A 7188-nucleotide genomic window follows, 5' to 3' on the forward strand; every position below is an offset into this window, starting at 1 on the left:
CCCACTATTACTATATTTGTTATGATGATCTGTGATTTTTCTTCCCTCTCTGTTTTTTTCCCTCCGTTTTTCCTTTTTTTTTTTTTTCCCCTCATGTCCTAGTACTTAAGGATAGAACCAGCAGACTGGAAGCTGCTGGTGCCAGAGACATGATGCCAAGGGGACAAGAGCCCTTTCTCTCTACCTTTGTACATTACAGGGACCAGGACCACATGCCCAATCCCCACCAAGAAAAGGAGGGTTGATCTGTGATCTTTGATGTTACTATTGTCACTGTTTGGGGGTGCCACAAACCTCACCCAGATGACAGCGAACTCAATAAATGTTATGACAATGGGAACAGCTCAACTGACCGTCTGTTGGCCCATCTCTCTCCCTCTCCTCAGGCCTCCATATTCCCTGAGACACACAGTATTGAAATTAAGCCAATTAATAACCCTCCAATGGCCTCTAAGTGTTCAAGTGAAAGGAGGAGTCCCATGTCTCTCACTTTAAATCAACCACTAGAAATAATTAAGCTCAGTGAGGAGGGCATGTAGAAAACTGAGACAGGCTGAAAGCTGGGCCTCTTGCACCACACAGTCAGCCAAGTTGTGAATGCAAGGGAAAAACTCTTGAAGGAAATTAGAAGTGCTACTCCTGTAAACACTTGAATGATAAGAAAGGGAAACAGCCTTACTGCTGACATGGAGAAAGTTTGAGTTGTCTGGATAGAAAATTAAACCAGTCACAACATTCCCTTAAGCCAAAACCTAATCCAGAGTAAGGCCCTACTCTCTTCAATTTTATGAAGGCTGAGAGGTGAGGAAGCTGCAGAAGAAAAGTGTGAAGCTAGCAGAGGTTGGTTCCAGAGGTTTAAGGAAAGAAGCCATCTCCATAACATCAAAGTACAGCTGCAGCAAGTTGTCCAGAAGATCGAGCAAAAGTAATTAATGAAAGTGGCTACACTAAACAACAGGGTTTTAATGTAGATGGAACAGCCTTCTATTGGAAGAAGATGCCACCTAGGACTTTCATAGCTGGAGAGGAGAAGTCAGTGCTTGGCGTCAAGCTTCAAAGAACAGGCTGACTCTCTTGCTAGGGCTAGTGCAGCTAGTGACTTTAAGTTGAAGCCAATGCTCATTTACCATTCTAGAAGTTGTGGGGCACTTAAGAATCATGCTAAGTCTACTCTGCCAGTGTTATAAATGGAACAGAAAGCTTGGATGACAGCACATGTGTTTCCAACATGGTTTATTGAATATTTTAAGCCCACTGTTGCTCAGGGAAAAAAAAGAAAGAAAGAAAGAAAAGATTCTTTTCAAAATATTACTGCTTATTGACAATGCATCTGGTCACCCAAGAGCTCTGATGGAGATGTACACTGATCATGCCTGCTAACAAAACATCCATTCTGTAACCCATAGACTTTCAAGTTTTGTTGTTTAAGAAATATATTTCATAAGGCTGTGACTGCCATAGACAGTGATTTCTCTGATGGATCGGGATAAAGTAAGTAGAAAACCTGGGAAGGGTTCACCATTCTAGATGCCGTTAAGAATATTCATGACTCTTGGGAAGAGGACAAAATGTCAACATTAACAGGATTTTGAAAGAAGTTGATTCCAACCTCTATGGATGATTTGGAGGAATTCCAGACTTCTGTGGAGAAAGTCACTGCAGATGTGGTAGAAATAGCAAGAGAACTGGAATTAGAAGTGGAGCCTGAAGATGTGACTGAATTGCTGCAATCTCATGATAAAACTTTAATGGATGAGGAGCTGCTTTTTATGGATGAGCAAAGAAAGTGGCTTCTTGAGATGGAAGCTACTCGTGGTGAAGATGCTGTGAAGATGGTTGAAATGACAACGAAAGATTTAGAATATCACATAAACTTAGTTGATAAAGCAGCGTCAGGGTTTGAGAGGATTGACTCCAATTTTGAAACAAGTTCTACTGTGGGTAAATGCTGCCAAACAGCATTGCCTGCTACAGAGAAATTATTTGTGAAAGGAAGGGTCAATCGATGTGGCAAACTTCATTGCTATCTTATTTTAAGACATTGCCACAGCCACCCTACCCTTGAGCAGCCACCACCCTGATCAGTCAGCAGCCATCAACGTGGAGGCAACACCCTCCACCAGCAGAAAGATTACCACTCTCTGACAACTTGGATGATGGTTAGCATCCTACAGCAATAAAGTGTTTTTTAATGAAGGTAGATACATTGATTTTTTTAGACATAAAACTATTGCACACTTAATAGACTACAATATAGTATAAACATAACTTTTATATGCACTGGAAAACCAAAAAATTCATGTGACTCACTTTATTGCAATGTTCGCTTTATTGTGGTGGTCTAGAACCAAACATGGAATATCTCCAAGTGTGCCTGTAGTCATATACATAGAGGCAGAAAATAGAATGGTGGTTGCCAGGGGCTGAGGGGAAGGAGGAATAGGAAGTTGCTGTATAATGGGTATAAAGTTTCCGTTTGGGGAAAAAAAAAAGTTTTGGAGATGGATGCCTCACAGCAATGTGAATGTACTCAATGCTGCTGACCTGTACACTGAAAAAAGGTTAAGATGGTCAATTTTTTGTCATATATGTTTTACCACAATAAGAAAAAACAGAAAAATCAATACACACATCCACTGTAGAAAATATGACAAGCGAAAGGAAAATATTTTTAGAAATTGCCTAAGGCGGAAAAAAAGAAACAGATTGAGTCTATATCTAAGATGATATATGTAAATTAAAAAAACAAACACATCCCTACCCCAACACTGGATGTCTTAGTTTGCTGGGCTGCCATAACAAAATACCAAAGAGTGGGTAGCTTCAATAACAGACATTTATTTCCTCACAGTTCTGGAAGCTCGAAGTAAGTCTGAGATCAAGATGTCAGCAGAGCTGGTTTCTTCTGAGTCTTCTTTCTTTAACTTCTAGATAGCCGTCATCTCCCTGCATCTTCACATGGTCTTTTCTCTGTGCACGTATTTATCTGTGTCTAAATTTTCTCTTCTTAGAAGGACATCAGGCCAACCCTAAAGACCTCATTTTAAACTTAAGTACCTCTTTAAAGACCCTATCTCCAAATACAGTTACATTCTGAGGTTCTAGGGGTTAGAACTTCAACATAGGAACTTTGGTGGGAACACAATTCAGACCATAACACTGTCATTTAATGAGACATACATAACCAAGGACACATAGTTAAATACATTATATCATTTGATGAGATGTATGTTACCAAGGGCACATAGTTAAATACATTAGTGGGCACCAGGGGACAAGAGTGGGGAAGAGAAGAGTTGGAATGGGAGTGGAAATGGTGCAAAAAGGGGAAATGTCATTAAAAATTGTGTGCACGCAAGCATATGTGTGTATATTAGAAATACAATAGAAATGGGAGACTTTAATTTACCTCTCTCAGCCCAGAACAGATGAAACAGACAAAAATTATTCATTAGTATCTTAGTATGCTATCTTGCTATGAGTGCTTTGCCATCTTTTTCTTCATTGTTATTTACCAGTTTTTAATTTTTTTCTCTCCAAAAATCATTCTTTGGGTGTATTTATTAGTTCTGGCATCTTCCTCTTTCCTAATTCATTATTTTATCTTTTTAGCTTTACACATTCCTTCCTTTTGTTTTTTTACATTTGTTTTGTTGTTCTTAAAAAAAAGTCCTGAATTGAATGTTAAGTCCATTTTTTTTTTATTTTTTTAAATCATAGTTTTATTGTTAAGTCCATTTATTTTTGATCTATCGGGCTTAGCAATCTCAGTTTGTAAGGTTGTATGTTTTCCAGGCTCTAACGCCTTCAGGCCTTGCCATCTTCCTGATGCCCTGGCGATAGAGGGCAAGAGTCCCCCCACCAAGAGCCCCAGATTTCTGCCCTCTTCATACTTTTGAGAACTACTCCTTTCTTGGTCCTCTCAAAGGGACTTGCCTCTTTTTCCTCCACATACCATATGCCTCAATACTCTTAGGCTTCCCCAGAATAAAATCTCAAGTCATTCATGTGTGACTCCACATTCCCATGGGGAGGATGTAGGTGAGCATATGAAACACCAGTATATGATAAAGGTGCCATTGCTGCCTGGCAGGGAAGAGGTGGACAGATCAATAAATGGTGGCAGGACAGCTGAATCCCAAAAAGGATAAAAAATTTAAAGTACTGTGAAAATACCAGAAAAGAAAAGAAAAAAAAAAACAGAAGAAGGCCTAATAATTTCAGTGTGGGATAGCTTTCCTAAACAAAACCTAAAGTCTCAGCCATAAAAGAAAAGATTAATAAATTTGCCTCTTTGAATTCTGCACTGGCATGCCAATGGCATGAAAAAAGGAGGTAAGAGAATAATTGTTCTAGCTTTATAAATGGCCTGTGAACATGTTAATAGATGCTCATCCTCATTCATAATTAAAGATATGCAAATAAAACCATTGAGTGTGGTTAAGCATCTTTTAACATGTTTTAAAAGCCACTTATATTTTCTGTGAAAGCCAATTTTTGCTTTCATCTGTATTTCCCCCCAGTTTGGTAAAGATCAGAACATTTGATAATACAGATTTGGCTACAACATGAATCAACAGGCACATACATTTATGGGGAAAATATGTGTGTGAACTGGTGCTACTTTTTTGAAAGGACACCTGACAATGTAGTTTTAATAAACTACAAAGACATAGATCTTAAAAGTTCTCATCACAAGGAAAAAAATCTGTAACTATATATGGTGAAGGATGCTAATTAGATGTCTTGTGATGATCATTTTGAAATATATACAAATGTTGAATCATTATGTTGAACAGCTGAAACTAATATAATGTCAATTATATCTCCATAAAATAAAATAAGCCATAAACACATCACTCTTATTTCCCAGTGATTCAGTTTCTAGGAACAAACAATTTCTTTGAATATATTCCTTTGTGTGTGAAATAACACATATTTGGGCATTGTTTGAAATAGAATACTAGAAACAACCTAACAGTCCGTCAGTGGGGGACTGGCTGAATAAATTATGAAACATCAATTCAAAGCAACACTATGCAGCCATAAAAAAGAATGAAGCATATATATAGGTGTGTGTGTATGCAATATTTAACTCTCTCACTTGCGGTTAAGTAAGAACAGCAAAGTAAAGTAGTGTGCTTAACAATCACTCATTCAGTAAATATTAAATGAAGACTTGCTGTGTGCTGAGAACTGTCCTAGGTACTGGAGAAATAGAGGTAAACAGAACAGCTTAGATCCAAGCTGTCATGAAGCTTGCATCCTGGTAGAGGAGAGAGGCAATGAATAAATAAAACAACCCAGAAAGGAGATCATTTCTGATGGTTGTAAATGCTATGAAAGAAATGCAAGAAAGAGATGTGACAATGAATGGTTGGGTGCAGGGGGGCTTCTTTAGAACAGGTGGTCAGGGAGACTTCTCTAGAGGTGCTATTAGAGTTGAGGAAATGGGGCACAAGAAAAAAGCCTTCAAAACAGGAAAGAGCTTAGGGTGCCAAGGGCCACAAAGATGGCCAGTGCAGCCGGAGTGTGGTGATTGTTGGGGACATCTGTACAAATGAGGTCTGAGGGGTTTGTATTTCACTCTAAAAACATGTACTCATCATGTTTTAAAAGGGCAAATATATATATACATAAATACATTTCTTCTTGCATATGTGCTTGTTTATGTACCTAATATTTTTGGAAGGAGAAACAAGAAACTGATCATGGTGGCTGCCTCAGGGGGACTGGGGCTCCAGGGCAGGAAGGAGACTTACGTTCTGTAGTGTATCTTATTGCTGTTTGATATTTCTACCATGTACATGAATTACTCTTTCAATTAAAAACTAGTTAATTTTTTAAACTATGAAAAAGATCTTAATATTCAATCTCAGTTGTAACCAGGGAAATGCAAATTAAAACATCAGGGAAATAAGATTTTTTTAGGAGGGATTTAAAAACTTATAAAGCTCATGAATTGATGAGGATATGAGAAAAAGCACTTGTGTATTGTTTCTATATTTTATTTGTGGGAATGAGCCTTGGTAAACCTTTCCTGAGGATCACAGGCCTTTTTTTATATCAAAGGTCTTGACTTTTTTTATTATCTCTTTGCCTCAACCATTCCATGTCCATGAATTTCTCCAGAGGAAAGAACAGGTGCAAAGATTAAGCTACCAGGATATTAAACCTATCATGTTAATAATAGGGAAATTATAGGAGCTATTTAAATTCTAGCAATAGTCGTTTATTTAAATAAACTATGATATATCCATACAATGGAACTTTATGACTATATTTAAAATACTCTTAAAGAATATTCAATGACGTGCAAAACGTTATCAATGTACTGTTAGGTAAAAGATAAAGTTACAAGAGTGTTCAATTTTCCAAGTTTAGCACAAATATATATATATGTATACACATACCTATACAAAGACTGCAAAAATATTAACAGTAAATCGTGAGTGATTTATAGACTCTTTGCTTAAAGAGCATTTTAAAAATGATTTTTACTTTTTGGACCTCAAATGCATGTAATTAGATTATAATTCTCAGAGGAGAACACTCTATCATTGTTTAGTCCATGCATGGTCACTTTCACTTTATTTATTTTGATTTGTTAATGTTTACATTTCTATGAGGAACTGCCATGAATCCACCACCCAACTAGAATTGTGCCGATAACTATTTGGCGCCTCTCCTTTCCCTTTTCTGTCCTTCCACAACTAAAGGTAACCACCATCCTGAATTTTGTGCTTATTATTCCCTTGCCTCTTTTCATTTTTTATTTTTTTAAATTGTGGTAAAATACACATCACATAAAATTTAACATCTGAACCATTTTTTTTTTCATGTAGGTACTGGGGATTGAACCCAGATCCTCATGCATTCTAAGCACTCACTCTACCACTGAGCTATACCATCCCCCATCTTAGCCATTTTTAAGTTACAGTTTAGTGGCGTTAAAAACATTCATATTTCTGTGCTACCATCACCACCATCCATCTCCAAAATGTTTTTCATCTTGCAGAACTAAAACTCTGTACCCATTAAACAATAACTTCCCATTCCTGCCCCTGCAGTCCCGGCAACCACCATTCTACTTTCCGTTTCTATGACTTTGACTACTCTAGATACCTCACGTAAGGGGAGTCAGACAGTGTTTTTGTTCTTTCATGACTGGCTTATTTCACTTAGCAT

The 7188-nt window shown here is 37.5% G+C and overlaps 2 non-coding genes across 2 annotated transcripts; both read right to left on the reverse strand.

The window, feature by feature from the left end:
- Positions 1-91: 91 nt before the first annotated feature.
- Positions 92-240, reverse strand: LOC116285861 (small nucleolar RNA SNORA57). Its single transcript, XR_004195603.2, has one exon. It is a non-coding gene; the product is annotated as a small nucleolar RNA SNORA57 (small nucleolar RNA).
- Positions 241-6840: 6600 nt separating this feature from the next.
- Positions 6841-6912, reverse strand: TRNAS-AGA (transfer RNA serine (anticodon AGA)). The gene has a single exon. It is a non-coding gene; the product is annotated as a tRNA-Ser (tRNA).
- Positions 6913-7188: the final 276 nt, after the last annotated feature.

The sequence above is a fragment of the Vicugna pacos genome, chromosome 27, assembly GCF_048564905.1.
Source record: "Vicugna pacos chromosome 27, VicPac4, whole genome shotgun sequence".
NCBI lineage: Eukaryota > Metazoa > Chordata > Mammalia > Artiodactyla > Camelidae > Vicugna > Vicugna pacos.